At 39.5% G+C, this 25,948-nt stretch overlaps 1 protein-coding gene across 2 annotated transcripts in view; it reads right to left on the reverse strand.

The window, feature by feature from the left end:
* LOC139571406 (protein TANC2-like) overlaps positions 1-25,948 on the reverse strand; it is a 230,381-nt gene that overhangs the window by 185,388 nt on the left and 19,045 nt on the right. The window lies entirely within an intron of this gene.

Here is a 25,948-nt window from a genome sequence, read left to right on the forward strand (position 1 = left end):
ACCAGGGCTCTCCAACCAGCTGACACAAAGCCAGTACCTCCCTACCAGGGCTCTCCAACCAGCTGACACCAAGCCAATAGCTCTTATACCAGGGCTCTCCTACCAGCTGACACCAAGCCAGTACCTCCCTACCAGGGCTCTCCAACCAGCTGACACCAAGCCAATAGCTCTTATACCAGGGCTCTCCTACCAGCTGACACCAAGCCAGTACCTCCCTACCAGGGCTCTCCAACCAGCTGACACCAAGCCAATAGCTCTTATACCAGGGCTCTCCTACCAGCTGACACCAAGCCAATACCTCCCTACCAGGGCTCTCCAACCAGCTGACACCAAGCCAATAGCTCTTATACCAGGGCTCTCCTACCAGCTGACACCAAGCCAATACCTCCCTACCAGGGCTCTCCAACCAGCTGACACCAAGCCAATAGCTCTTATACCAGGGCTCTCCTACCAGCTGACACCAAGCCAGTACCTCCCTACCAGGGCTCTCCAACCAGCTGACACCAAGCCAATAGCTCTTATACCAGGGCTCTCCTACCAGCTGACACCAAGCCAATAGCTCCCTACCAGGGCTCTCCATCCAGCTGACACCAAGCCAATAGCTCTTATACCAGGGCTCTCCAACCAGCTGACACCAAGCCAATAGCTCTTATACCAGGGCTCTCCAACCAGCTGACACCAAGCCAATAGCTCTTATACCAGGGCTCTTCAACCAGCTGACACCAAGCCAATAGCTCTTATACCAGGGCTCTCCAACCAGCTGACACCAAGCCAATAGCTCTTATACCAGAGCTCTTCAACCAGCTGACACCAAGCCAATAGCTCTTATATCAGGGCTCTCCAACCAGCTGACACCAAGCCAATAGCTCTTATACCAGGGCTCTCCATCCAGCTGACACCAAGCCAATAGCTCTTATACCAGAGCTCTTCAACCAGCTGACACCAAGCCAATAGCTCTTATATCAGGGCTCTCCAACCAGCTGACACCAAGCCAATAGCTCTTATACCAGGGCTCTCCAACCCCACCCTCCTGTAGGTTTTCACTCCAACCCTGTTCCTGGAGTGCTCCCCTCCAGTAGGTTTTCACTCCAACCCTGTTCCAGGAGAGCTCCCCTCCTGTAGGTTTTCACTCCAACCCTTTTCTAGGAGAGCTACCCTCAAGTAGGTTTTCACTCCAACCCTGTTCCAGGAGAGCTACCCTCCAGTAGGTTTTCGCTCCAACCCTTTTCTAGGAGAGCTACCCTCCAGTAGGTTTTCACTCCAACCCTTTTCCAGGAGAACTACCCTCCAGTAGGTTTTCACTCCAACCCTGTTCCAGGAGAGCTACCCTCCAGTAGGTTTTCACTCCAACCCTTTTCTAAGAGAGCTACCCTCAAGTAGGTTTTCACTCCAACCCTGTTCCAGGAGATCTACCCTCCAGTAGGTTTTCACTCCAACCCTGTTCCAGGAGAGCTACCCTCCAGTAGGTTTTCACTCCAACCCTGTTCCAGGAGAGCTACCCTCCAGTAGGTTTTCACTCCAACCCTGTTCCAGGAGAGCTCCCCTCCTGTAGGTTTTCACTCCAACCCTGTTCCAGGAGAGCTCCCCTCCTGTAGGTTTTCACTCCAACCCTTTTCCAGGAGAGCTACCCTCCAGTAGGTTTTCACTCCAACCCTGTTCCAGGAGAGCTCCCCTCCTGTAGGTTTTCACTCCAACCCTTTTCTAGGAGAGCTACCCTCCAGTAGGTTTTCACTCCAACCCTGTTCCAGGAGAGCTACCCTCCAGTAGGTTTTCACTCCAACCCTGTTCCAGGAGAGCTACCCTCCAGTAGGTTTTCGCTCCAACCCCAGTTGTACCTAACCTGATTCACCTTATCAATCAGATAATTATTAGAATCAGGTGCTCTAGCTTAGGGTTAGAGCGAAAACTTACTGGACAGTAGCTCTCCAGGAACAAGGTTGGAGAGCCCTGTCCTATACATTACTCCTACAGTTGCATGTGCAATGCAGGAAATGTAAAACTTGTAGTGTATTTGTCTGAAGTTTTTAATTTCCACTTTGACATTTCAGATTGATTTTCCCTGACAAAGAATGTAACAACCCCTTCAAAAATGTCCATTGATTCTAATCTACATAATAATTTACATTTCCTGTTGCTGCAGGATTATTTTCCTGCTGTAGCAAACTGGCTCAAATTAAGATCCTACATCTGTATACATTACCCAATCACCTAATCACATTCCTCGGGCAGTTTTAACTGTCAGTAGATAAAGGTGATAATTACAAAGAAAATAACATAGAACAGAACGTCAAACATCCTCAGACTTCTATTGAATAATCATCCTCTAAATTTAAGAGCATTGAAAAATGTAAATGTCTGTCAACCTGCCTAGTGACACAATCAAATCAAATCAAATGTTATTCATCACATGCGCCGAATACAACAGGTAGACCTTACCGTGAAATGCTTACATACAAGCCCTTAACGAACAGTGCAGAATGAGAAAATATTTTCTAAATAAACTAGTTTAAAAAAGTAACACAATAAAATAACAATAACGAGGCTATATACAGCAGGTACCGGTAGCGAGTCAAATAAAATAAAAATGACTCAAGTAAAAGTGAAAGTTACCCAGTAAAATACTACATGAGTAAAAGTCAAAAGTATTCCGTTTTAAATATACTTAAGTATCAAAAGTAAAAGTAAAAGCACAAATAATATTTTATTCCTTATATTAAGCAAACCAGATGGCACAATTATTATTTAAAAAATGTACGGATAGTCCATCAGATCAGAGCAGTGCTTCTCAATTATTTTCTGTTACGCCCCCCCTAGGAAGAAGTAAACATTTCGCGCCCCCCAACTCTCCGCCGCGACTGTAAATAGTATCATTTGTCTATAAAATTGTTATAAGTACACCTCTGCATAACATTGTATCCTTATTAACATTAAAGAAAAAAAAAAGAAAGAAAGAAATATAGATCAACTTACAACAAAGAATAACTTTATTAACATTGTTTTTTAGTCTGTAACAGAAAAGACTTAAAGTGCATCAATTTGCCTGAAATGTAAAAAAAAATTCAAGCCTTATCTAAACTGTAACATTTTTTTACCATTTGATACTGAAAAATTAAATTAAATATAATCAATAAATAATAATAAATTCAAATTGATCAGCAACATTAACTCAGGAGCACAATATATGAAACACTTTGACCTATAAAACAAAAATGAATAAAACAATTTGTGCTGATTTTTTTAAATCAAAATGAGCAAGTCATAGTTTTTATTTTTGCAGCACTTGCGTCATCCAGCATGACAGAGACCATGTCTAATGCTGCAGGCAGTATCAGCTCCTCTGCTATGGAGTGTTTTTTTTTGCACTGAGCAATTTGGTATGCCACCTTATATGATGCTAACAGTGCTCGCTGGTTTACTGAAGTAGCATTCACAAAGCGGGACGATTGTTGGCAATATTCGGCACGTTTTTGCGGCTTATCAGCGTGATTGGGGTGTAATGTCTTTAAGTGACGCCTTAATTTATTTGGCTTCATGCTGTCCGCTGCCAACATTTTTAGACACAGTAAACATACCGGTCTTTCCTCGTCTCCCACCGTAGTCACAGTGAAGCCAAGCGCTACGTACGCGTCGTCATATTTCCTCATCTTAGCTTTCGGGAGACTTACGTTTGTCTCATTATCTCCGTCTCTCCGCCTTTCTTTTCATCCCTGTTAAATATTTGTGTCTCTTAAGGGTTTGTTATCTGCACTTCATATCTCCTGCTCTGTGCTGTGTGCTCTTGTTTGGTGCAACAAAAAAAACTACTCCCTGCGGCAAAAAAAAGCATGTTCCCCTGGGCCCCAGGGGGGCGCGCCCCACTATTTGAGAAGGACTGGATCAGAGGCAGTAGGATGACCAGCAATGTTCTCATGATAAGTGTGTGAATTGGACAATTTTCTGTCCTGCTAAAGCATTCAAAATGTAATGAGTACCTTTGGGTGTCAGGGAAAGTAAAAAGTACATTATTTTATTTCGGGATGTAGTGAAGTAATATAAAAAATTGTAAAAAATATAAATAGTAAAGTACAGATACCCAAAAAAACTGCTTAAGTAGTACTTTAAAGTATTTTTTACTAAAGTACTTTACACCACTGGTCAGCGCATGCTCTGAGTACACGTCCTGGTAATACGTCTGGCCCTGCGGCCTTGTGAATGTTGACCTGTTTAAAAGTCATCCGGAACAGATGGTGCTCTCATGCATGGTTCAGTGTGGCTTGCTTTGGAGCTCGCATAGAAGTCATTTTGCTTGTCTGGTAGGCTCGCATCACTGGGCATGCTCGCGTCACTGGGCTTGTGGCTGGGCTTCCCTTTGTAATCCGTAATAGATTGCAAGCCCTGCCCCATCCGACGAGCGTCAGAGCCGGTGTAGTAGGATTCAATCTTAGTCCTGTATTGAAGCTTTGCCTGTCTTGATGGTTCATCGGAGGATATAGCAGGATTTCTTATAAGAGTCTGGATTAGTGTCCCGCTCCTTGAAAGTGGCAGCTCTAGCCTTTAGCTCAGTGCGGATGTTGCCTGTAATCCATGGTTTATTGTTGGGATATGTACGTACAGTCACCGTGGGGACGACGCTGTCGATGCACTTATTGATGAAGCCGGTGACTGATGCGGTATCTCCTCGATGCCATCGGAAGAATCGCGGAACATATTCCAGCCTGTGCTAGCAAAACAGTCCTGTAGCTTAGCATCTGCATCATCTGACCACTTCCGTATTGAGCGAGTTACTGTTACTTCCTGCAAATGACATCCATTTTGGGAATGTATTCACACCTGACTCAGACACCGGCAGCGAACAGGCAACCTTTACGAGAAAGGAAAGGTGCCGAAAATGTTAGAATGTAAAAAATTCTGGGGTGGCGGATGTCTAGGAACATTATGTTCCGATGTGAATGTGACATAACACAGGTCAAATCTGTTTGGCTTAGAATATAGTAGAATAGAATACAGTAGAATATAGTACAGTAGAATAGAATACAATATAATTAAAATAACACATGACTTCCTCAAGTGAGGTGTACACTGGAACAGTTTAAAATACTTTAATGTAATAGCTCGACATGCTCTGAACTTGTAATGTTATGCTGGCAATGTTATGTTGCAATGTTATATTGTAATGTGGCAATATTATGTACAGTATCAGTGTGCCAGGAAGGACCTTACCAGCAGTACATTATCAGTGTGCCAGCCAGGAAGGTCCTTACCAGCAATACATTATCAGTGTGCCAGCCAGGAAGGTCCTTACCAGCAGTACATTATCAGTGTGCCAGCCAGGAAGAACCTTACCAGCAATACATTATCAGTGTGCCAGCCAGGAAGGTCAATACCAGCAGTACATTATCAGTGTGCCAGCCAGGAAGGTCCTTACCAGCAGTACAGTATCAGTGTGCCAGCCAGGAAGGTCCTTACCAGCAGTACAGTATCAGTGTGCCAGGAAGGTCCTTACCAGCAGTACATTATCAGTGTGCCAGCCAGGAAGAACCTTACCAGCAGTACAGTATCAGTGTGCCAGCCAGAAAGAACCTTACCAGCAGTACATTATCAGTGTGCCAGCCAGAAAGAACCTTACCAGCAGTACATTATCAGTGTGCCAGCCAGGAAGAACCTTACCAGCAGTACAGTATCAGTGTGCCAGCCAGGAAGGTCCTTACCAGCAGTACATTATCAGTGTGCCAGCCAGGAAGAACCTTACCAGCAATACATTATCAGTGTGCCAGCCAGGAAGGTCAATACCAGCAGTACATTATCAGTGTGCCAGCCAGGAAGGTCCTTACCAGCAGTACAGTATCAGTGTGCCAGCCAGGAAGGTCCTTACCAGCAGTACAGTATCAGTGTGCCAGGAAGGTCCTTACCAGCAGTACATTATCAGTGTGCCAGCCAGGAAGAACCTTACCAGCAGTACATTATCAGTGTGCCAGCCAGAAAGAACCTTACCAGCAATACTGTATCAGTGTGCCAGCCAGAAAGAACCTTACCAGCAGTACATTATCAGTGTGCCAGCCAGGAAGAACCTTACCAGCAGTACATTATCAGTGTGCCAGCCAGGAAGGACCTTACCAGCAGTACATTATCAGTGTGCCAGCCAGGAAGAACCTTACCAGCAGTACATTATCAGTGTGCCAGCCAGAAAGAACCTTACCAGCAGTACATTATCAGTGTGCCAGCCAGAAAGAACCTTACCAGCAATACTGTATCAGTGTGCCAGCCAGAAAGAACCTTACCAGCAGTACATTATCAGTGTGCCAGCCAGAAAGAACCTTACCAGCAATACTGTATCAGTGTGCCAGCCAGAAAGAACCTTACCAGCAGTACATTATCAGTGTGCCAGCCAGGAAGAACCTTACCAGCAGTACATTATCAGTGTGCCAGCCAGGAAGAACCTTACCAGCAGTACATTATCAGTGTGCCAGCCAGGAAGAACCTTACCAGCAGTACATTATCAGTGTGCCAGCCAGAAAGAACCTTACCAGCAGTACATTATCAGTGTGCCAGCCAGGATGGACCTTACCAGCCAGGCAGTGACAGAATGATGGATGGCAGCAGGCAAATCCACTCAGCTAATAAATATCTACATGCAGATGCACGTAGTTGGTAAGTAGATATTTGAGACATCCTCTGTGAGTAGTATGTGTGGTAGTGTGGGAATTTGGTAGTGTGGGAGTGCAGACGATTGGTAGTGTGGGAGGGTGGGAGTGTGGTAGGGTGGGAATGTGGTAGTGTGGGAGGGTGGTAGTGTGGTAGTGTGGTAGGGTGGTAGGGTGGGAGTGTGGGAGGGTGGGAGTGTGGTAGGATAGTAGGGTGGTAGTGTGGGAGGGTAGTAGTGTGGGAGTGTGGTAGGGTGGGCGTGTGGGAGGGTGGGAGTGTGGGAGGGTGGTAGTGTGGTAGGGTTGGAGTGTGGTAGTATGGGACTGTGGGAGGGTGGTAGTGTGGTAAGGTGCGAGGGTGGTAGTGTGGGAGTGTGGTAGGGTGGTAGTATGGGACTGTGGGAGGGTGGTAGTGTGGTAAGGTGCGAGGGTGGTAGTGTGGGAGTGTGTTAGGGTGGTAGTATGGGACTGTGGGAGGGTGGTAGTGTGGTAAGGTGCGAGGGTGGTAGTGTGGGAGTGTGGTAGGGTGGTAGGGTGAGAGTGTGGTAGTGTGGGAAAGAAACCGAAACAATAAACAAACAGCTCATGTCTATTTCCCTCAGTCAGACATTGTAAAGCCAAGGCTTTAGGAAAAATATCAAGAAAATGTCCTGCAAAACATTCCATTGAGTGTGTCCATATGAAAGACATGGACTCCTACATGAAAGTCCATTAAGACACAAGCTGGGCTTTGAGCAAACTAATGAGATGTGCATATAAAATTAATATCCAGGTAATGCTCATTACGTTAAATATAAGATAATGGGATACATTTAGTATAATTAGATACATGAATGACAAACGATGACAAAGGTGTTCAAAACAGGGTGGTACAACAATCTATGTATAAACACAAACTCCTTTCGGTTGTCTGAATGAAATAGCATGCCCTTTGGGTTGTGCAAAGCCCCCAGTACATTTCAGGAATGCATGTTTGGAAACTGTCGCTATGAATCTGTCCTGTTATACCTTGATGATGTGACTATGTTCACATCGTCAGTGCAACGACACATTGAAAGACACACACACAAACAAGGCCTTGCATATGTGGAGAAACCATATTCTGCCTTCAAGGTCCTCTAGTAACTACTACAGTAACTACTACAGTAACTACTACAGTACCTCAACACTAACAACTACAGTAACTACTACAATACCACCGCAGTTACTACTACAATACCACTATAGTAAATACCACAGTACCTCAACACTAACTATTACAGTATTTATACAGTAACTACAACAGTACATCAACACTGACTACTACAGTACCTCAGCACTAACTACTACAGCATATATACAGTAAATACTACAGTACCTCAACAATAACGACTATAATAACTAACTAAGTACTTCAACACTAACTACTACAGTAACTACTAAAGTACATCAAAACTAACTACTTCAGTAACTACAACAATACCACTGCAGTAACTAATTCAGTACCAAAACACTAACTACTACAGTAACTACTACAACACCACTACAGCAACTCCTACAGTACCACTACAGTAACTACAACAGTAGCTAGTACAATACCTCAACCCTAACTACTACAATATTTCTACAGTAACTACTACAGTACCTCAACACTAACTACTACAGTAACTACTACAGTACCACAACACTAGCTACTACAGTACCTCTACAGTAACTACTACAGTAACTACTACAGTACCACAACACTACCTACTACAGTATTTATACAGTAACTACAACAGTACCTCAACACTAACTACTACAGTACCTCAGCACTAACTACTACAGCATATCTACAGTAAATACTACAGTACCTCAACACTAACTACTAGAGTAACTAATACATTACCTCAACATGAAATACTACAGTAACTACTACAATACCACAACAGTAACTACTACAGTACCGCTACAGTAAATACTACAGTAACTACAACAATACAACTACAGTAACTAATTCAGTACCACAAAACGAACTACTACAGTAGCTAATACAATACAACTACAGTAACTACTATAGTAACTACTACAGTACCTAAACACTAACTACTACAGTAACTACTACAGTACCACAACACTAGCTACTACAGTACCTCTACAGTAACTACTACAGTAACTACTACAGTACCACAACACTACCTACTACAGTATTTATACAGTAACTACAACAGTACCTCAACACTAACTACTACAGTACCTCAGCACTAACTACTACAGCATATCTACAGTAAATACTACAGTACCTCAACACTAACTACTAGAGTAACTAATACATTACCTCAACATGAAATACTACAGTAACTACTACAATACCACAACAGTAACTACTACAGTACCGCTACAGTAAATACTACAGTAACTACAACAATACAACTACAGTAACTAATTCAGTACCACAAAACGAACTACTACAGTAGCTAATACAATACAACTACAGTAACTACTATAGTAACTACTACAGTACCTAAACACTAACTACTACAGTAACTACTACAGTACCACAACACTAGCTACTACAGTACCTCTACAGTAACTATTACAGTAACTACTACAGTACCACAACACTACCTACTACAGTATTTATACAGTAACTACTACAGTACCTAAACACTAACTACTATAGTATTTCTACAGGAATTACTAGAGTACCTCCACACTAAATACTACAGTAACTAATAAAGTACCTCAACACTAACGACTACAGTTACTACTACAATGCCACAACAGTAACTACTACAGTACCACTACAGTAACTACTACAGTAACTACAACAATACAACTACAGTAACTAATACAGTACCACAACACTAACTACTACAATACCACTACAGTAACTACTACAGTACAAATACAGTAACTACTACAGTACAAATACAGTAACAACTACAGTAATTAATACAGTACAAACACAGTAACTAATACATTGGCTCTACAGTAACAATCACATAAATCTAAACTAACTACTACAGTAACTACTATAGTACCTCGACAGTATATACTACTGTAACTACTACAATATTTACAACAGTACATCTACAGTAACTACTACTGTAACTTCTACAGTAATTAATACAGTACCTAAACAGTAACTACAACAGTGCCTCTACAGTAACTCCTACAGTAACTACTGTCATGACGTTGCCTGCTTGGGTATAGCAAGCCCCATCCCCCTCTCCCTGCCTCTCCCTGCCCCCTACAACCCATGCTGTGGTCACAGAGAGACGTCGTAAATTCCTGAGAATCTCCTCATGGCCAAACAGTATTAGAGAGAGGGTAAACTTTCAGGACAAAGAGGTTTCTTCCACCTCACAGAGCTTGAGGTACGAACAGATTTCATGTTCCGGAAAAAGTATAAAAGCTCGGTGGAGATTCCAGCTATGAACCGGTCCGTTTGTCCCCATGTGGGAAACTCATGAGAGACGGTGTGGCTACATTACCATACCGCTGTTTATATAATAACCTCAGATATGAGGTTTACATCTGTTTGTTGTATAAAATGAATGAGTGAGTATGATACTGTTTGTATAATTGTGTAATATGATTTTGGACTGTTTAATGAAGAAAAATACAAATCCCTTTTGATTTGAACTAAATCCAAGGACCGCCCCTGAGCCCAGTTGGGTCAGACATCCAAGGACAGCCCCTTTCTGCTATCCGAATAAAAGCCCTACTCTGAGAAATTATCATTAGACCATGTTTTTCTCCATAGGAGGAGAACGAAGGTTAAGTACCATTGCTGAATCTTTAACCATACCACGTGGTTAAACTCTTAGACGAATAAGAACAAGTCTTTGATATTGACTACTAGTCTGCAGCTAGGAATTCGGTATCATTGAACGCGAAGAAAGACAACCGCCGAAACATCCATTCTATAACGAATGTCACTCTGAACTATCCACAATAACCAAGACAGAAAGACGGACCAAACTCTCCAACAAAAACTAACTTCTCTCCAGCGATCAAGACGACACATTGAGCGTAAATATATATATATTGATTGCAATTGTTCCCGAATGAGTGAGCGTTCATGTGTAAGGGATTAGCATGTCAATTGTTATAATTATGAACTCTGTAGTGACTTCTTGGTCAATTTTCCCTTTGTCTAACAAGCCGCCATGCCGGTTCAGCCCACTAGGGCATATCTCTCCCATTTCATGTAACCATTTTACATGGTACCATTTTACCATAACCATTTTAAGTTTGTTTGTTTGTTTGTTTATGCATTTCTGTGAATTACTTAGTTAGTAATAAATAAATGATTTAAGACAATTGATGTATGGATGACTCATAGTGAAGACTGGGTTCGTGCAGATAACCAACAATTTACGATGTTTGGAATGAGACTAACGTGAGGTAAAATAAATAAATCATTAATCAGAAGACTATTGATCAGATATGAAAATATCTGAAAGGTTATATTGGGAAATTATAACTTTGTAATCTGACTACTTTCCCTGGTGCTCCCAAATTCATAGTTAATTAGTTACGTTATTACTCAGTTGATCGCGTAATCCCTAATTACAGGAATCTTTGATAAAAACTATAAGTCTTCAATTTAATGATAGCAAAGACACGACACTACTATAGTAGCAATACAGTAACTACTACAGTACCTACTATAGTACAAACACATTAACTAATACAGTACCTATACAGTAACTACAACATAAATCTAAACTAACTACTACAGTAACTAATACAGTACCTCTACAGTAACTACAACATAAATCTAAACTAACTACTACAGTAACTAATACAGTACCTCTACAGTAACTACTACAGAACCTCTACAGTAGCTCCTACTGTAACTACTACAGTAATTATTACAGTACCTCAACAGTACATACCACAGTACCTCAACACTAACTACTACAGTAACTACTACAGAACATCTACAGTAGCTCCTACTGTAACTACTACAGTATTTACAACAGTACATCTATAGTAAATACAACAGTACATCTATAGTAACTACTACTATAACTACTACAGTAATTATTACAGTACCTCTACAATAACTACAACAGTACCTCTACAGTAACTTCTACTATAACTACTACAGTACCTCTACGGTAACTACTACAGTACCTCTATGGTAACTACTACAGTAACTACTACAGTAGCTCTACAGTAACTACTACAATACCTCTACAGTAACTACTACAGTACCTCTACAGTAACTACTACAATACCTCTACAGTAACTACTACAATACCTCTACAGTAACTACTACAGTACCTCTACAGTAACTACTACAGTACCTCTACAGTCACTACTACAGTACCTCTACAGTCACTACTACAATACCTCTACAGTAACTACTACAGTACCTCTACAGTAACTACTACAGTACCTCTACAGTAACTACTACAATACCTCTACAGTAACTACTACAGTACCTCTACAGTAACTACTACAGTACCTCTACAGTCACTACTACAGTACCTCTACAGTCACTACTACAATACCTCTACAGTAACTACTACAATACCTGTACAGTAACTACTACAATACCTATACAGTAACTACTACAATACCTATACAGTAACTACTACAATACCTATACAGTAACTACTACAGTACCTCTACAGTAACTACTACAATACCTCTACAGTAACTACTACAGTACCTCTACAGTCACTACTACAGTACCTCTACAGTCACTACTACAGTACCTCTACAGTCACTACTACAGTACCTCTACAGTCACTACTACAGTACCTCTACAGTCACTACTACAGTACCTCTACAGTAATTACTACAATACCTCTACAGTAACTACTAAAGTACCTCTACAGTAACTACTACAGTACCTCTACAGTAACTACTACAATACCTCTACAGTAATTACTACAATACCTCTACAGTAACTACTAAAGTACCTCTACAGTAACTACTAAAGTACCTCTACAGTAACTACTACAATACCTCTACAGTAACTACTACAATACCTCTACAGTAACTACTACAGTACCTCTACAGTAACTACTACAATACCTCTACAGTAACTACTACAGTACCTCTACAGTAACTACTACAGTACCTCTACAGTAACTACTACAGTACCTCTACAGTAACTACTACAATACCTCTACAGTAACTACTACAGTACCTCTACAGTAACTACTACAATACCTCTACAGTAACTACTACAGTACCTCTACAGTAACTACTACAATACCTCTACAGTAACTACTACAGTACCTCTACAGTCACTACTACAATACCTCTACAGTAACTACTACAGTACCTCTACAGTCACTACTACAGTACCTCTACAGTAACTACTACAATACCTCTACAGTAACTACTACAGTACCTCTACAGTAACTACTATAGTACCTCTACAGTAACTACTACAGTACCTCTACAGTCACTACTACAATACCTCTACAGTAACTACTACAATACCTCTACAGTAACTACTACAATACCTCTACAGTAACTACTACAATACCTATACAGTAACTACTACAATACCTATACAGTAACTACTACAGTACCTCTACAGTAACTACTACAATACCTCTATAGTAACTACTACAGTACCTCTACAGTCACTACTACAGTACCTCTACAGGCACTACTACAGTACCTCTACAGTCACTACTACAGTACCTCTACAGTCACTACTACAGTACCTCTACAGTCACTACTACAGTACCTCTACAGAAATTACTACAATACCTCTACAGTAACTACTAAAGTACCTCTACAGTAACTACTACAATACCTCTACAGTAATTACAACAATACCGCTACAGTAACTACTACAATACCTCTACAGTAACTACTACAAAACCTCTACAGTAACTACTACAATACCTATACAGTAACTACTACAATACCTATACAGTAACTACTACAGTACCTCTACAGTAACTACTACAATACCTCTACAGTAACTACTACAGTACCTCTACAGTCACTACTACAGTACCTCTACAGTCACTACTACAGTACCTCTACAGAAATTACTACAATACCTCTACAGTAACTACTAAAGTACCTCTACAGTAACTACTACAGTACCTCTACAGTAACTACTACAATACCTCTACAGTAATTACTACAATACCGCTACAGTAACTACTAAAGTACCTCTACAGTAACTACTACAATACCTCTACAGTAACTACTACAATACCTATACAGTAACTACTACAATACCTATACAGTAACTACTACAGTACCTCTACAGTAACTACTACAATACCTCTACAGTAACTACTACAGTACCTCTACAGTCACTACTACAGTACCTCTACAGGCACTACTACAGTACCTCTACAGTCACTACTACAGTACCTCTACAGTCACTACTACAGTACCTCTACAGTCACTACTACAGTACCTCTACAGAAATTACTACAATACCTCTACAGTAACTACTAAAGTACCTCTACAGTAACTACTACAGTACCTCTACAGTAACTACTACAATACCTCTACAGTAATTACAACAATACCGCTACAGTAACTACTACAATACCTCTACAGTAACTACTACAAAACCTCTACAGTAACTACTACAATACCTATACAGTAACTACTACAATACCTATACAGTAACTACTACAGTACCTCTACAGTAACTACTACAATACCTCTACAGTAACTACTACAGTACCTCTACAGTCACTACTACAGTACCTCTACAGTCACTACTACAGTACCTCTACAGAAATTACTACAATACCTCTACAGTAACTACTAAAGTACCTCTACAGTAACTACTACAGTACCTCTACAGTAACTACTACAATACCTCTACAGTAATTACTACAATACCGCTACAGTAACTACTAAAGTACCTCTACAGTAACTACTACAATACCTCTACAGTAATTACTACAATACCTCTACAGTACCTCTACAGTCACTACTACAGTACCTCTACAGTCACTACTACAGTACCTCTACAGTCACTACTACAGTACCTCTACAGTAACTACTACAGTACCTCTACAGTAACTACTACAATACCTCTACAGTAACTACTACAGTACCTCTACAGTAACTACTACAGTACCGCTACAGTAACTACTACAGTACCTCTACAGTCACTACTACAGTACCTCTACAGTCACTACTACAATACCTCTACAGTAACTACTACAATACCACTACAGTAACTACTACAATACCTCTACAGTAACTACTACAGTACCTCTACAGTAACTACTACAGTACCTCTACAGTAACTACTACAGTACCTCTACAGTAACTACTACAGTACCTCTACAGTCACTACTACAGTACCTCTACAGTAACTACTACAGTACCTCTACAGTAACTACTACAGTACCTCTACAGTCACTACTACAGTACCTCGACAGTAATTACTACAATACCTCTACAGTAACTACTACAGTACCTCTACAGTAACTACTACAGTACCTCTACAGTAACTACTACAGTACCTCTACAGTAACTACTACAGTACCTCTACAGTCACTACTACAATACCTCTACAGTAACTACTACAGTACCTCTACAGTCACTACTACAGTACCTCTACAGTAACTACTACAGTACCTCTACAGTAACTACTACAGTACCTCTACAGTAATTACTACAATACCTCTACAGTAACTACTAAAGTACCTCTACAGTAACTACTACAGTACCTCTACAGTAACTACTACAATACCTCTACAGTAATTACTACAGTACCTCTACAGTAACTACTAAAGTACCTCTACAGTAACTACTACAATACCTCTACAGTAACTACTACAATACCTCTACAGTAACTACTACAGTACCTCTACAGTAACTACTACAATACCTCTACAGTAACTACTACAGTACCTCTACAGTAACTACTACAGTACCTCTACAGTAACTACTACAGTACCTCTACAGTAACTACTACAGTACCTCTACAGTAACTACTACAATACCTCTACAGTAACTACTACAGTACCTCTACAGTAACTACTACAGTACCTCTACAGTCACTACTACAATACCTCTACAGTAACTACTACAGTACCGCTACAGTAACTACTACAGTACCGCTACAGTAACTACTACAGTACCTCTACAGTCACTACTACAGTACCTCTACAGTCACTACTACAGTACCTCTACAATAATTACTACAATACCTCTACAGTAATTACTACAATACCACTACAGTAACTACTACAATACCTCTACAGTAACTACTACAGTACCTCTACAGTAACTACTACAGTACCTCTACAGTAACTACTACAGTACCTCTACAGTCACTACTACAGTACCTCTACAGTAACTACTACAGTACCTCTACAGTAACTACTACAGTACCTCTACAGTCACTACTACAGTACCTCTACAGTAATTACTACAATACCTCTACAGTAATTACTACAGTACCTCTACAGTAACTACTACAGTACCTCTACAGTAACTACTACAGTACCTCTACAGTCACTACTACAGTACCTCTACAGGCACTACTACAGTACCTCTACAGTCACTACTACAGTACCTCTACAGTCACTACTACAGTACCTCTACAGTCACTACTACAGTACCTCTACAGAAATTACTACAATACCTCTACAGTAACTACTAAAGTACCTCTACAGTAACTACTACAGTACCTCTACAGTAACTACTACAATACCTCTACAGTAATTACTACAATACCTCTACAGTAACTACTAAAGTACCTCTACAGTAACTACTACAATACCTCTACAGTAATTACTACAATACCTCTACAGTCACTACTACAGTACCTCTACAGTCACTACTACAGTACCTCTACAGTCACTACTACAGTACCTCTACAGTCACTACTACAGTACCTCTACAGTCACTACTACAGCACCTCTACAGTCACTACTACAGCACCTCTACAGTAACTACTACAATACCTCTACAGTAACTACTAAAGTACCTCTACAGTAACTACTACAGTACTTCTACAGTAACTACTACAATACCTCTACAGTAATTACTACAATACCACTACAGTAACTACTACAATACCTCTACAGTAACTACTACAATACCTCTACAGTAATTACTACAATACCACTACAGTAACTACTACAATACCTCTACAGTAACTACTACAATACTTCTACAGTAACTACTACAATACCTCTACAGTAATTACTACAATACCACTACAGTACCTACTACAATACCTCTACAGTAATTACTACAAAACCTCTACAGTAACTACTACAATACCTCTACAGTAACTACTACAATACCACTACGGTAACTACTACAATACCTCTACGGTAATTACTACAATACCTCTACAGTAACTACTACAATACCTATACAGTAACTACTACAATACCTATACAGTAACTACTACAGTACCTCTACAGTAACTACTACAATACCTCTACAGTAACTACTACAGTACCTCTACAGTCACTACTACAGTACCTCTACAGTCACTACTACAGTACCTCTACAGTCACTACTACAGTACCTCTACAGTCACTACTACAGTACCTCTACAGTCACTACTACAGTACCTCTACAGTAATTACTACAATACCTCTACAGTAACTACTAAAGTACCTCTACAGTAACTACTACAGTACCTCTACAGTAACTACTACAATACCTCTACAGTAATTACTACAATACCTCTACAGTAACTACTAAAGTACCTCTACAGTAACTACTAAAGTACCTCTACAGTAACTACTACAATACCTCTACAGTAACTACTACAATACCTCTACAGTAACTACTACAGTACCTCTACAGTAACTACTACAATACCTCTACAGTAACTACTACAGTACCTCTACAGTAACTACTACAGTACCTCTACAGTAACTACTACAGTACCTCTACAGTAACTACTACAATACCTCTACAGTAACTACTACAGTACCTCTACAGTAACTACTACAATACCTCTACAGTAACTACTACAGTACCTCTACAGTAACTACTACAATACCTCTACAGTAACTACTACAGTACCTCTACAGTCACTACTACAATACCTCTACAGTAACTACTACAGTACCTCTACAGTCACTACTACAGTACCTCTACAGTAACTACTACAATACCTCTACAGTAACTACTACAGTACCTCTACAGTAACTACTATAGTACCTCTACAGTAACTACTACAGTACCTCTACAGTCACTACTACAATACCTCTACAGTAACTACTACAATACCTCTACAGTAACTACTACAATACCTCTACAGTAACTACTACAATACCTATACAGTAACTACTACAATACCTATACAGTAACTACTACAGTACCTCTACAGTAACTACTACAATACCTCTACAGTAACTACTACAGTACCTCTACAGTCACTACTACAGTACCTCTACAGGCACTACTACAGTACCTCTACAGTCACTACTACAGTACCTCTACAGTCACTACTACAGTACCTCTACAGTCACTACTACAGTACCTCTACAGAAATTACTACAATACCTCTACAGTAACTACTAAAGTACCTCTACAGTAACTACTACAATACCTCTACAGTAATTACAACAATACCGCTACAGTAACTACTACAATACCTCTACAGTAACTACTACAAAACCTCTACAGTAACTACTACAATACCTATACAGTAACTACTACAATACCTATACAGTAACTACTACAGTACCTCTACAGTAACTACTACAATACCTCTACAGTAACTACTACAGTACCTCTACAGTCACTACTACAGTACCTCTACAGTCACTACTACAGTACCTCTACAGAAATTACTACAATACCTCTACAGTAACTACTAAAGTACCTCTACAGTAACTACTACAGTACCTCTACAGTAACTACTACAATACCTCTACAGTAATTACTACAATACCGCTACAGTAACTACTAAAGTACCTCTACAGTAACTACTACAATACCTCTACAGTAACTACTACAATACCTATACAGTAACTACTACAATACCTATACAGTAACTACTACAGTACCTCTACAGTAACTACTACAATACCTCTACAGTAACTACTACAGTACCTCTACAGTCACTACTACAGTACCTCTACAGGCACTACTACAGTACCTCTACAGTCACTACTACAGTACCTCTACAGTCACTACTACAGTACCTCTACAGTCACTACTACAGTACCTCTACAGAAATTACTACAATACCTCTACAGTAACTACTAAAGTACCTCTACAGTAACTACTACAGTACCTCTACAGTAACTACTACAATACCTCTACAGTAATTACAACAATACCGCTACAGTAACTACTACAATACCTCTACAGTAACTACTACAAAACCTCTACAGTAACTACTACAATACCTATACAGTAACTACTACAATACCTATACAGTAACTACTACAGTACCTCTACAGTAACTACTACAATACCTCTACAGTAACTACTACAGTACCTCTACAGTCACTACTACAGTACCTCTACAGTCACTACTACAGTACCTCTACAGAAATTACTACAATACCTCTACAGTAACTACTAAAGTACCTCTACAGTAACTACTACAGTACCTCTACAGTAACTACTACAATACCTCTACAGTAATTACTACAATACCGCTACAGTAACTACTAAAGTACCTCTACAGTAACTACTACAATACCTCTACAGTAATTACTACAATACCTCTACAGTACCTCTACAGTCACTACTACAGTACCTCTACAGTCACTACTACAGTACCTCTACAGTCACTACTACAGTACCTCTACAGTAACTACTACAGTACCTCTACAGTAACTACTACAATACCTCTACAGTAACTACTACAGTACCTCTACAGTAACTACTACAGTACCGCTACAGTAACTACTACAGTACCTCTACAGTCACTACTACAGTACCTCTACAGTCACTACTACAATACCTCTACAGTAACTACTACAATACCACTACAGTAACTACTACAATACCTCTACAGTAACTACTACAGTACCTCTACAGTAACTACTACAGTACCTCTACAGTAACTACTACAGTACCTCTACAGTAACTACTACAGTACCTCTACAGTCACTACTACAGTACCTCTACAGTAACTACTACAGTACCTCTACAGTAACTACTACAGTACCTCTACAGTCACTACTACAGTACCTCGACAGTAATTACTACAATACCTCTACAGTAACTACTACAGTACCTCTACAGTAACTACTACAGTACCTCTACAGTAACTACTACAGTACCTCTACAGTAACTACTACAGTACCTCTACAGTCACTACTACAATACCTCTACAGTAACTACTACAGTACCTCTACAGTCACTACTACAGTACCTCTACAGTAACTACTACAGTACCTCTACAGTAACTACTACAGTACCTCTACAGTAATTACTACAATACCTCTACAGTAACTACTAAAGTACCTCTACAGTAACTACTACAGTACCTCTACAGTAACTACTACAATACCTCTACAGTAATTACTACAGTACCTCTACAGTAACTACTAAAGTACCTCTACAGTAACTACTACAATACCTCTACAGTAACTACTACAATACCTCTACAGTAACTACTACAGTACCTCTACAGTAACTACTACAATACCTCTACAGTAACTACTACAGTACCTCTACAGTAACTACTACAGTACCTCTACAGTAACTACTACAGTACCTCTACAGTAACTACTACAGTACCTCTACAGTAACTACTACAATACCTCTACAGTAACTACTACAGTACCTCTACAGTAACTACTACAGTACCTCTACAGTCACTACTACAATACCTCTACAGTAACTACTACAGTACCGCTACAGTAACTACTACAGTACCGCTACAGTAACTACTACAGTACCTCTACAGTCACTACTACAGTACCTCTACAGTCACTACTACAGTACCTCTACAATAATTACTACAATACCTCTACAGTAATTACTACAATACCACTACAGTAACTACTACAATACCTCTACAGTAACTACTACAGTACCTCTACAGTAACTACTACAGTACCTCTACAGTAACTACTACAGTACCTCTACAGTCACTACTACAGTACCTCTACAGTAACTACTACAGTACCTCTACAGTAACTACTACAGTACCTCTACAGTCACTACTACAGTACCTCTACAGTAATTACTACAATACCTCTACAGTAATTACTACAGTACCTCTACAGTAACTACTACAGTACCTCTACAGTAACTACTACAGTACCTCTACAGTCACTACTACAGTACCTCTACAGGCACTACTACAGTACCTCTACAGTCACTACTACAGTACCTCTACAGTCACTACTACAGTACCTCTACAGTCACTACTACAGTACCTCTACAGAAATTACTACAATACCTCTACAGTAACTACTAAAGTACCTCTACAGTAACTACTACAGTACCTCTACAGTAACTACTACAATACCTCTACAGTAATTACTACAATACCTCTACAGTAACTACTAAAGTACCTCTACAGTAACTACTACAATACCTCTACAGTAATTACTACAATACCTCTACAGTCACTACTACAGTACCTCTACAGTCACTACTACAGTACCTCTACAGTCACTACTACAGTACCTCTACAGTCACTACTACAGTACCTCTACAGTCACTACTACAGCACCTCTACAGTCACTACTACAGCACCTCTACAGTAACTACTACAATACCTCTACAGTAACTACTAAAGTACCTCTACAGTAACTACTACAGTACTTCTACAGTAACTACTACAATACCTCTACAGTAATTACTACAATACCACTACAGTAACTACTACAATACCTCTACAGTAACTACTACAATACCTCTACAGTAATTACTACAATACCACTACAGTAACTACTACAATACCTCTACAGTAACTACTACAATACTTCTACAGTAACTACTACAATACCTCTACAGTAATTACTACAATACCACTACAGTACCTACTACAATACCTCTACAGTAATTACTACAAAACCTCTACAGTAACTACTACAATACCTCTACAGTAACTACTACAATACCACTACGGTAACTACTACAATACCTCTACGGTAATTACTACAATACCTCTACAGTAACTACTAAAGTACCTCTACAGTAACTACTACAGTACTTCTACAGTAACTACTACAGTAATTCTACAGTAATTAGTACAATACCTCTACAGTAACTACTACAGTACTTCTACAGTAACTACTAAAGTACCTCTACAGTAACTACTACAGTACTTCTACAGTAATTACTACAATACCACTACAGTAACTACTACAATACCTCTACAGTAACTACTACAATACCTCTACAGTCACTACTACAATACCTCTACAGTCACTACTACAATACCTCTACAGTAACTACTACAATACCTCTACAGTAACTACTACAATACCTCTACAGTAACTACTACAGTACCTCTACAGTAACTACTACAGTACCTCTACAGTAATTACTACAATACCACTACAGTAACTACTACAATACCTCTACAGTAACTACTACAATACCTCTACAGTAACTACTACAGTACCTCTACAGTAACTACTACATTACCTCTACAGTCACTACTACAGTACCTCTACAGTCACTACTACAGTACCTCTACAGTAATTACTACAATACCTCTACAGTAATTACTACAATACCACTACAGTAACTACTACAATACCTCTACAGTAACTACTACAGTACCTCTACAGTAACTACTACAGTACCTCTACATTAACTACTACAGTACCTCTACAGTAACTACTACAGTACCTCTACAGTAACTACTACAGTACCTCTACAGTCACTACTACAGTACCTCTACAGTAATTACTACAATACCTCTACAGTAATTACTACAATACCTCTACAGTAACTACTACAGTACCTCTACAGTAACTACTACAGTACCGCTACAGTAACTACTACAGTACCTCTACAGTCACTACTACAGTACCTCTACAGTCACTACTACAGTACCTCTACAGTAATTACTACAATACCTCTACAGTAATTACTACAATACCACTACAGTAACTACTACAGTACCTCTACAGTAACTACTACAGTACCTCTACAGTAACTACTACAGTAGCTCTACAGTAACTACTACAATACCTCTACAGTAACTACTACAGTACCTCTACAGTAACTACTACAATACCTCTACAGTAACTACTACAGTACCTCTACAGTAACTACTACAATACCTCTACAGTAACTACTACAGTACCTCTACAGTCACTACTACAATACCTCTACAGTAACTACTACAATACCTCTACAGTAACTACTACAGTACCTCTACAGTCACTACTACAGTACCTCTACAGTAACTACTACAGTACCTCTACAGTAATTACAATACCTCTACAGTAACTACTAAAGTACCTCTACAGTAACTACTACAGTACCTCTACAGTCACTACTACAGTATCTCTACAGTAATTACTACAATACCTCTACAGTAATTACTACAATACCTCTACAGTAACTACTACAGTACCTCTACAGTAACTACTACAGTACCGCTACAGTAACTACTACAGTACCTCTACCGTCACTACTACAGTACCTCTACAGTCACTACTACAGTACCTCTACAGTAATTACTACAATACCTCTACAGTAATTACTACAATACCACTACAGTAACTACTACAATACCTCTACAGTAACTACTACAGTACCTCTACAGTAACTACTACAGTACATCTACAGTAACTACTACAGTACCTCTACAGTCACTACTACAGTACCTCTACAGTCACTACTACAGTACCTCTACAGTCACTACTACAGTACCTCTACAGTCACTACTACAGTACCTCTACAGTAATTACTACAATACCTCTACAGTAATTACTACAGTACCTCTACAGTAACTACTACAATACCTCTACAGTAACTACTACAATACCTCTACAGTAACTACTACAATACCTCTACAGTAACTACTACAATACCTCTACAGTAACTACTACAGTACCTCTAAAGTAACTACTACAGTACCTCTACAGTAACTACTACAATACCTCTACAGTAACTACTACAGTACCTCTACAGTAACTACTACAATACCTCTACAGTAACTACTACAGTACCTCTACAGTAACTACTACAATACCTCTACAGTAACTACTACAGTACCTCTACAGTAACTACTACAATACCTCTACAGTAACTACTACAGTACCTCTACAGTAACTACTACAGTACCTCTACAGTAACTACTACAGTACTTCTACAGTAACTACTACAGTAGCTCTACAGTAACTACTACAATACCTCTACAGTAACTACTACAGTACCTCTACAGTAACTACTACAATACCTCTACAGTAACTACTACAGTACCTCTACAGTAACTACTACAATACCTCTACAGTAACTACTACAGTACCTCTACAGTAACTACTACAATACCTCTACAGTAACTACTACAGTACCTCTACAGTAACTACTACAATACCTCTACAGTAACTACTACAGTACCTCTACGGTAACTACTACAATACCTCTACAGTAACTACTACAGTACCTCTACAGTAACTACTACAATACCTCTACAGTAACTACTACAGTACCTCTACAGTAACTACTACAGTACCTCTACAGTAACTACTACAGTACTTCTACAGTAACTACTACAGTAGCTCTACAGTAACTACTACAATACCTCTACAGTAACTACTACAGTACCTCTACAGTAACTACTACAATACCTCTACAGTAACTACTACAGTACCTCTACAGTAACTACTACAATACCTCTACAGTAACTACTACAGTACCTCTACAGTCACTACTACAATACCTCTACAGTAACTACTACAATACCTCTACAGTAACTACTACAGTACCTCTACAGTCACTACTACAGTACCTCTACAGTAACTACTACAGTACCTCTACAGTAATTACTACAATACCTCTACAGTAACTACTAAAGTACCTCTACAGTAACTACTACAGTACCTCTACAGTCACTACTACAGTACCTCTACAGTAATTACTACAATACCTCTACAGTAATTACTACAATACCTCTACAGTAACTACTACAGTACCTCTACAGTAACTACTACAGTACCGCTACAGTAACTACTACAGTACCTCTACAGTCACTACTACAGTACCTCTACAGTCACTACTACAGTACCTCTACAGTAATTACTACAATACCTCTACAGTAATTACTACAATACCACTACAGTAACTACTACAATACCTCTACAGTGACTACTACAGTACCTCTACAGTAATTACTACAATACCTGTACAGTAACTACTAAAGTACCTCTACAGTAACTACTACAGTACCTCTACAGTAACTACTACAATACCTCTACAGTAATTACTACAATACCTCTACAGTAACTACTAAAGTACCTCTACAGTAACTACTACAATACCTCTACAGTAACTACTACAGTCCCGCTACAGTAACTACTACAGTACCTCTACAGTAACTACTACAGTACCTCTACAGTGACTACTACAGTACCTCTACAGTAATTACTACAATACCTCTACAGTAACTACTAAAGTACCTCTACAGTAACTACTACAGTACCTCTACAGTAACTACTACAATACCTCTACAGTAATTACTACAATACCTCTACAGTAACTACTAAAGTACCTCTACAGTAACTACTACAATACCTCTACAGTAACTACTACAATACCTCTACAGTAACTACTACAGTACCTCTACAGTAACTACTACAATACCTCTACAGTAACTACTACAGTACCTCTACAGTAACTACTACAGTACCTCTACAGTAACTACTACAATACCTCTACAGTAACTACTACAGTACCTCTACAGTAACTACTACAATACCTCTACAGTAACTACTACAGTACCTCTACAGTAACTACTACAGTACCTCTACAGTAACTACTACAGTACCTCTACAGTAACTACTACAGTACTTCTACAGTAACTACTACAATACCTCTACAGTAACTACTACAATACCTCTACAGTAACTACTACAATACCTCTACAGTAACTACTACAGTACCTCTACAGTAACTACTACAGTACCTCTACAGTAACTACTACAGTACCTCTACAGTAACTACTACAGTACTTCTACAGTAACTACTACAGTAGCTCTACAGTAACTACTACAATACCTCTACAGTAACTACTACAGTACCTCTACAGTAACTACTACAATACCTCTACAGTAACTACTACAGTATCTCTACAGTAACTACTACAATACCTCTACAGTAACTACTACAGTACCTCTACAGTCACTACTACAATACCTCTACAGTCACTACTACAATACCTCTACAGTAACTACTACAGTACCTCTACAGTCACTACTACAGTACCTCTACAGTAACTACTACAGTAC

The sequence above is a fragment of the Salvelinus alpinus genome, chromosome 3, assembly GCF_045679555.1.
Source record: "Salvelinus alpinus chromosome 3, SLU_Salpinus.1, whole genome shotgun sequence".
NCBI lineage: Eukaryota > Metazoa > Chordata > Actinopteri > Salmoniformes > Salmonidae > Salvelinus > Salvelinus alpinus.